We start from the raw sequence: 8,458 nt of genomic DNA on the forward strand, positions 1-8,458 counted from the left end.
ACCAACTATAGCATTTCGGGTGCGTTCCTTGGACGTATGTTTTTGTTAATCCCCGATCCCAGGTAACGGATTGTTTAAGGGCCACTACTGGTCGAAGCCTCCGAAGAGGGGCTTCCCGCGGCCGGTTAAGTTTATGGGGAAGGAAGCAAACAAACGGGGGAATTAAGGCGTCCAGGTTGTGTCGAACGCTTGATTGCGGTGGCTGGTGGAGTGTGCGGGGATCCGACGTAAGGGGTGTATTGGTCTGCCATGTCGTTGAAACGATTACGACCATGCTCCTGTGCACACACTGCACTGCAATGATTGCACGATGTTCTTTTAAAGGGGTACTGACACGAACATTTTCAGTTGTCGTTTTTTTGCGCCAAATGAAAGCCCAAGCACTCAAGAGCCTAGAAAAGGTAGTGCTAAGAGCGAGTGCACCCTGAAAAAGTAATTACAGTATGTTTTTAAAAGCTAGTTTCGGTTCCTACTGTACCCTGACGTCACAACACGGTATGAGCTTCTCGTCACGTGCTCGCACAATACATAGTGACGTTTCCACGGCCGCTCTGCACCGTGGCTCCGTTGGTGACGCACAAGCGGCCATCTTGGAAGTTTTTGGTACCTAACGTCATCACAACTAGCCAGACTGCTGCGTGAAGTCACCAGAATTAGTACTGTAGCCTGACGTCAAGCTAGCGTCGATGTCGGTAGGTGCGCCATGGAAAAATTGACTTTAATATCAAAATAGAATATTTTATCAGCATTTGCCGAGTTTCACACTTGCTCAGAGTCGTCTCTGCATACAGGAGATTTGTATGGCAGAGTAATCTTGCCTTCGAAAAAAGGTGTCAGTACCCCTTTAAGGATGGCGACAAGCTACCGGTATGACCTGGTCGTGAGTGCCGCAGCCAGAAACTTTTTTTTGGGATGAAGGAAGGCGAGGGGGGGGGGGGGCAAGTGCTCGATGTGCCACACCTTGGCTCCTCGCCTGTTGTTCATGCACACCGCGTTTTGCCCCCGTCCCGCCACTCTCCAACCCATTTTTATTCTTCTTCCGTAATCGTTTCTCATGTTTGGGATGAGGGATGCCCGGGAACTGGTCTAAAGTCCTAAAGGCTAACTCTAAGTCACGAATTCTCTTTCTCCTGCCAGGGCCATGATATTGAACACTACCTTTGTCTTCCACGTAATAATCTTCAACCTTTCTCTTAAATTTGGCGCCTAAGGTCATCACATTTGCTGCAAGTCTTCGCCTACGTTGCTCAACAGAACAAGATTTAGATGTTGCGCATCCTAAGTTAGGGGCGCAAGCCACCATCACAAAAAGACGCAGAGTTTAGAATGTAGTTTGGGTTCTTGCGTACGCAAAGCCGCTTGGATACGCTTCTGTAAAACTCCCTATTGTGCTGGTTAGTGGTGCGTGGTGCCGTCAAGTATAGGTGTAGGTTTCCTTAGCTCCATTGCATTTTAGTCGCGACTAAAACGCTCGTTCTCATTGATATCCATTTCTGAGAGTCTATAATGTGGTTGCTTCAATTTCTGTGGTTAATGAACGCTACTATTAAACTCTGATATTCTTGCTTCTAGCCAACATATACAAGCCCAAGACTGCTTCGTTGTACACGGCTTCCGGAAAGCCCTGAGAAACAAAGTCACTGGCACAAGGAAAAAAAAAATCCTGTGGTCTTGGGCCCTCAAGTGATCGCCTTTCGCGCCAGTGTGTTACGGCAGGCCATGAGCCAACTATAGCCCCAACAATAACAGGTGCTCAGAGGAAGTTTCGAAGCTCAGAACGAACAGTCGAAACGCCGCCCTACTCTGCCCCCTTCCAGAAATGTCGTGTTCGAATCTTTTTCCCGGCGCACTTCAGTGCCAATCCCATCGAAGTCGAGCGTTTAGCTGAGCGCGCGGCCGCCTTTGTCTGCTGAGCACGCAACGCCCTGGTATACATGACGCCATTTACGGAGACGTTAAAAGGCAGCCCGCCGCTCTCGCTCGGGCCGTGTACGCAGAAAAGCGAGCCGCGTATCCTGAAACTTCTTTTATGCGGCGGCCGCGTATTGACACGACGCGCAAAGCCCTGACCAAATCAATCATGGCGCCTCGCAACAGGGCCTGCGCGCGAGTCGCGGGCCACCGGCGCACGGGCGTCGGCAGCCGCAGAGCGGTAATGATCAATCATTAGCGCCCTCTCTTTTGTGGTGGTGGGGCATTTCGCTGCCCGCTCTGGGAAACCGCGCGCGACCAGCAGAAACCGCGGTCCGAAGCCAACACTTCCTGGATGCATCCTGGTTTCGCGGATGGGTCTCTGGGGCCGCGCTCAATTACTGCAGCGAACGCCATGTGAAGGATTCTCAGCTCCGCCGGCGGACAGAATGACCCCCTCCCCTGACAGCTGCTTTCCCACAATGGCGCCACGTGTGGGGTAGCTGGCTCCGGCACGCCACTTGTTTTGGCCGTCACGAGATTCAGAGCACTCGAAACGGCGCTCTCTTCTGCATGTGCGAGCGCTGCCGAGCTCTTTGTAATACCTGCCGTGCACGCCGAAAAGTACCGAGAAACGCTTTGTTAATGCGCGGCGGGAGAACGATTTCAGAGCAAACATCGGCCTCCTCAAAGCTTGACAGCTCACTCCTACGTGACCCCCTTCACTCTGCTATACTCTGCGCACGAAGGTGTACCCTTGCAATCGCCCTCAGGATTGACTATGTATAACAGCCGGATAAGATCATCGGTACGAAACAAGGACAACGCAGCTGGTTACTTCAAACGAAACATAGATGCATGCTGCGGTAAGCTTCACAACGTATGGGTTCGATCTAGTCGTATACTCCACAATGTACGAGCTTTAAGCGCGAAGAATTATGCTAGTTGGTACTCTAATAAGGCTAGTTGGTACACAGGTTATGATCAACCTGCGTTAAGCGCACTTAACGCTGGTGGATTATGGAGTACCAACTATGACGAATATATACGTTGTTCAGGTATATTTCTAGTTCAACGAGCCCGTTCTCCGTGCTAAACGCAGGTGGGTTATAAGGAGTGATAGCAGCTCTCCGTATCATGTATCGTCCTTCGTCGAAAATGCTTCGCGCTTAGCGCTCTTGGATCATGATAAGCTACGTTCTTATGACACAAAATTTAGTTTTATATGTCTGATCTTAAGTGTGAGAATTGACGAAAGAAGTGCAAAAAAGTTTCATTGGGAGGCGTCATCACAGATTTCTCTACACACCCACAATGGGGGTGTACACATCCCTTTGTACCTCTGAAGGCAACCCCTTAATTCGTAACCACTTTTTTTTTCTCGTGACGGGAAATTTTGTTTAATACAGCCGGAAGACGATGTGCACGGTACCTGTGTTCATACTTATTCGATTGAGTGTTGCGTGTAGCAGCCGTAACTTCGTTAAATTAAAACACATTGTCTGTAGTCTCATGTTCTTCAGTGTTGCAGTTTCATAAGTAAGACATTATTCCTCCCATAAAGTGATGTACTAATTCTGTGCAATCTTTTTCATGAGATTCGGAGTCGCAAACGGCGCTATCCCTACGCAACCACATCGACACCGCTTTTCATTAAAAAAACGCACAAACCATACAGCTTTTCCTACCACTTTGGGGGTTGGTTAAGCGCTGGAAATTAATCTGCCTCAAGCCAACGCGAGCGTCCGAGTGTCGTTTTTCTCGGCCGACATCCCATGTTGGTGTGCGAGTCGTTTTCAGCGAACTATACCAGCAATGTCACGTGCCGGCGCGCGACGGAGACACCGCTACAACGTACAGCGGCCATGACACAGCAATCCGCACACCATGGAAACATCTGCTTGAAGAAATCCTCAAAGATGCGAGGATTTCTTTTCTATTAGCATTCTATTTTAACTTTTTCTCATTGTGGCGTTCTGTCTTGGGTTAGCATGAAGATTACCGGCAAACTGGACAGCTTATGGCTCTCACGTAGTAGAGTACATTGATTGAGCCCCCCCCCCCCCCAAATATTTTTTTTTTCAATTTTGCATGTGCATATATACACACACATATCCAAACGCACGCACGAACATACATAACGTATGGTTGAACATCCCCCCCCCCCCCCTTCCCACCGCAAAAATTTTCTGGCTGCGTTATTGTTACGCACACAGACGCTCCTTTCCTTGCGGCATGGTTCAGGTGCCCACCAACGAGCGAAGGCAGGCTAGCGCTTGAGAACGCGATGCGATTGGGGCCCGTTTATGCTAGCGCGTTCTACCCTTGAAGGCGAAGCTCAAGAGTTCTCCAAGTATTTGTATTATAAAACTTCTAATGTCTATTTTCCCTGTCCTTGGGTTTCACCTGTGCCGCATGCCCGCATCCCAAGGGCCGTGGTATGCGGGTATGCTCCACACGCATAGGTCGGCAAACTCACTCATGAGTCGACTCAATCATACTCACTCATACTCAGATCGAGCCGTGAGTCTGAGTCTGAGTGAGTCAGGCTGAGTAATATTTTCGTGAGTCTGAGTCCGAGTGAGTCCGGTTGAGAAAGATTTCAGTGAGTCTTGAGTCCGAATGAGGAAAGCTTATGTGAGCCGGAGTCCGAGTGAGCCCTAAGGGCAAAATATATTTCATGAGTGAGTCTGAGTGAGCTCCACATTTTTTTGCCGACATATGGTCCTATCTACTCAACTTCAGCATAAATATCAGCCATATGATCACTCATGTTTATACTCACGTCTACTCACACATACTTCAAAGTGCTAGCGTTTATAGGCCATCTCAATAACTGTTGATCAGAGGCGTGAGTTTCAGAGGGGGCGAAGAGAGGAGGGTTCCGCCTCCCTCTGGCAAAATCTTTCGTTGGAAGTTCTTGATTAAATATCCCGTGTGAGTCATCTCTTTCGATAAAAATGTCCTTGCTGCATTGTAACCATTGATAACTCGTATTTGAAAGTATGAGATGAAAACGCGCCATGTAGAACAACAGTTATATGAGATATTGATGTTAAAGAGCGTTGACACTATGTTCGATAAAGTAAATTGTATGCTCATGGACTCATGAGTCGACTCACTCAGACTCACTCAGACTCAGATCGAGCCCTCAGTCTGAGTCAGAGTCAGTCTGAGCGAGCAATATTTTGGTGAGTTTGAGTCCGAGCGAGTCCGGTTGATAAAAATTTCAGTGAGTCTGAGTCCGAGTGAGTTCGGATGAGAAACATTTTGATGAGTCTGAATCCGAGCGAGTCCTAAAGGCAAAATACATTTCATGAGTGAGTCTGAGTAAGCTCCATATGTTTTGCCGACCTATGGCCACACGTGACATGGGGAAAGGGTTTCATGACGTATACGCGACAGACATTTAATGTTATTCATGTCATGACCTGTCAGTCATGTTCCTCATGTCCTCCTATGCCGATTTCGTATGCACCAAGTCAAGGAGTCGACCAGGAGAGCTCCCAGAGACGTAGGCGGATAGATAGATAGATAGATAGATAGATAGATAGATAGATAGATAGATAGATAGATAGATAGATAGATAGATAGATAGATAGATAGATAGATAGATAGATAGATAGATAGATAGATAGATAGATAGATAGATAGATAGATAGATAGATAGATAGATAGATAGAAACGGTCAGTGCCTCTGGTATGCTAAAGCATGCTTCGCAATTAAAGATTCTGCGAAGTATGGTCCCTGGTAGGGGTTGGTTACGGAAATCAAACAACGTGAGTCTTCGGCTCCTATAGGTGTTTGTTTCTATAGTGTTGCTTTGACTGCTACGTCGTAAGGTCATTTTATGCGCATTCATTGCAAACAACTTGTTTTTCTATATGGCAAGCGATGCATGCATGCTTGCAAATATCGCAGGGAGTTCATACCTGCATTTTTATAATTTTATACACTACGCATTAATCCCGCCATGTTACAACCTTCGGGTCAACATTATCTATGACATCAAAACAAACACCTCGTGATTATAGGAGAAGCAGCATCCGGAGCTGTATTTGCGTAAATACCCTTTTCCATAATTTCAATAAAATCTATACAAAATATGAGCGTAAACGGTATCGCTGCTGCCTCATCTCTCTGTTGAAACAAAGTTTGGTGTTGGTCCTTTCTTCGACCCAGCACCTACTTCACGCCAGGCGAGAGCTAAATGCACGTGTGCCCACTTTTTCACGGAGCGTCACAGCAGCTAACCCCGATGCGGCGACGCCCAAGAGACACCGCGGCTCATTTCAGACGCGGCCGTCCCATACGGGCACCGAAATAGCTGCCTCTCTCTCCAGGTGCGCGAAGAGCGCTACGGCGGCAAACTCGCACGCAGTGGCGCGTTCGTTTGCCAGGACGAATCCTCCGCGCTCGGATGCGCGCCCCGACGTACTTCGCCGTTCTTTCCCGGGAGCCCAGAACATGTAAAGATGTCCGGTCGACTGTTTGCGGGACGGCGTTACCGGTCGCGCCGCTGGCGACCACGCGAACAGAAAGGAGACTGTAGTGCTTTTGAAGTGCCCGAATATGACGATGCCGCTAACAGAGACACTCGCAGGGCGCATTAACGGGGGGCACGATATTTGCGTTACGGGGCGGCGTGCGACAGCGTCGCAGACGGGAGTAAAACGCACGAGCTCTCGCGAGGCCGAGAAAAAGGAAAAGCTGCTGACTGGCGCAGCTCTGCCAAAAGAAAACACGCAGTCTGCGGCGATCGCGCGTCGCAGACGGCGGCACTTGCAAAAGTCCGCTTTCCGACTAGATTTAGCGCCTTTCGCACTTTGCAAAGCATGTGTGGGAGGTGTTTGCTGATCGCAGGAAGAGAACAGAGGTGGTTTGCCGCGAGCCACAGGGGCCACTGATTTACGAAAGGGTCTTTCGCCGACCTCCTGTGTTACAAGAACGAGGAAAGAAAAGTAGGAACAGAGGCGTGAGCAGTCGAACCGCCTTGCGCGCTGTGGATGACGAAGTATACGGCATGCGAGACGTTAGGGCATGTTTGACTCCGGCCGCTCGATGTGTTTTTATCGAGCGGCTGTGGTTCGACGAAGGAAGCGGCAAGAGTGAAAGAGTATTCGGCTGTATACGTTTATACGTTGCATATGCATCAGAGAAGAAACAAGGCATTGCACTATCTAGGGGCGTCACGCCTCGAATGTTTAGTCATTGATTAAACCAAATGTGTTGACAATAAACACGAGTATTTTTGCCGATTATTTGACATTGTAGGGTTTGCAAAGGCCATTCCTAGTTAACGCAACAAAGGTGTGAGGACCTGAGCCGGGGAGGTCTAATGGTATAGGTTCTAAACTAATGATCGAAGTAAAATCATCGACAAGTATGGTAAGGATCATGACGCCTGTAAAAGATAACGCTGGGCTGGACTGCCGGCCTTATGAGAGGCACTTCATCAACATCTGTGAAAAGTATGCAGCCTCTGAACTTCTTGAAAGGAGGCGACAAAAACTAAGCTTATCGGCCTAAGAGGCCAGCCCGAAGCGGCCTATGCTGTAACCTGTACACCTTAACGAATACTAAGAAATAACTCCAACCTTGGTCGGAGTTGTTAAATTATTTCTCAGTTTACGTTCCCAACCATATTCAGTCTTCTGTCCAACCATACAAAACTTTACCATATTAAAGCGCCTGTAAACCACATCCGATATATTTTTTAACATTTCAAGTAAACGCGCGCATCGAGTTCAGAATGCCGTCACGAAGAGCAAGGCCAAACGCGGCAACCCTACGAGCCACGGGCGCGCCACAAATTCCAAGAAACAATCGCTTCTCCTCTCCAGGCACTTCGCTAATCCTCAGCGTTGGCCGTGACGTCAACATTCGCGTCTGGCGACGTCACCGACAAAAAGAACCTGTTTACGCACTCGCCGCTCTTACTGGCCTCGCCTGTTTACGTACGCGCACTCGCCGCTCTTCCTCCTCGCACGGCGAGGAGGAGCACTCAGCCAGGAGGAGAGATGAGCCGATGAGCGGAACTTAGCGAACGAAAGAGCGAAGCGAGCGGGGGGCGCTTTTGGATAATAAAACGCGTGTAACTCCGCTATTAGGGCACCGTTTTGAAAAATTCTCGCGGTTGCGTGTTTGTTGAAGACTCGTGCACAACTGCAGCACCACAACTAAGTTTGGACCTTTGGGTGGTTTAGGGGCCCTTTAACACAAAGAAAGTAAACTTTGTAGTTTATGGATCAACTGCCAATGCATTATATTAGATGCGAAGTATCTTAAGGTCGAGCTCAATCCGGCGGTGGTGGTGGTGTGCGGCGTGACCACCCTCACTGCGCATGCGCATACCCTCTCCACTCCCCCTCACCATTCCCCTTCCCCTCTCCCCTTTCTCCTCTCCACTCACTCTCTCCCCTTCCCCTCTCCACTTTCCCTCTCCCCTCTCCCTCTCCACTTCCCCTCTCCCGTCCCCCTTTCCACTCTTCCTCTGAAACGCGGGCTAGACATGCCGAAATTCTCTCCTGCACAACGCCACGAGGA

This window comes from Rhipicephalus sanguineus, chromosome 1, assembly GCF_013339695.2.
Source record: "Rhipicephalus sanguineus isolate Rsan-2018 chromosome 1, BIME_Rsan_1.4, whole genome shotgun sequence".
In the NCBI taxonomy this organism is placed as follows: domain Eukaryota; kingdom Metazoa; phylum Arthropoda; class Arachnida; order Ixodida; family Ixodidae; genus Rhipicephalus; species Rhipicephalus sanguineus.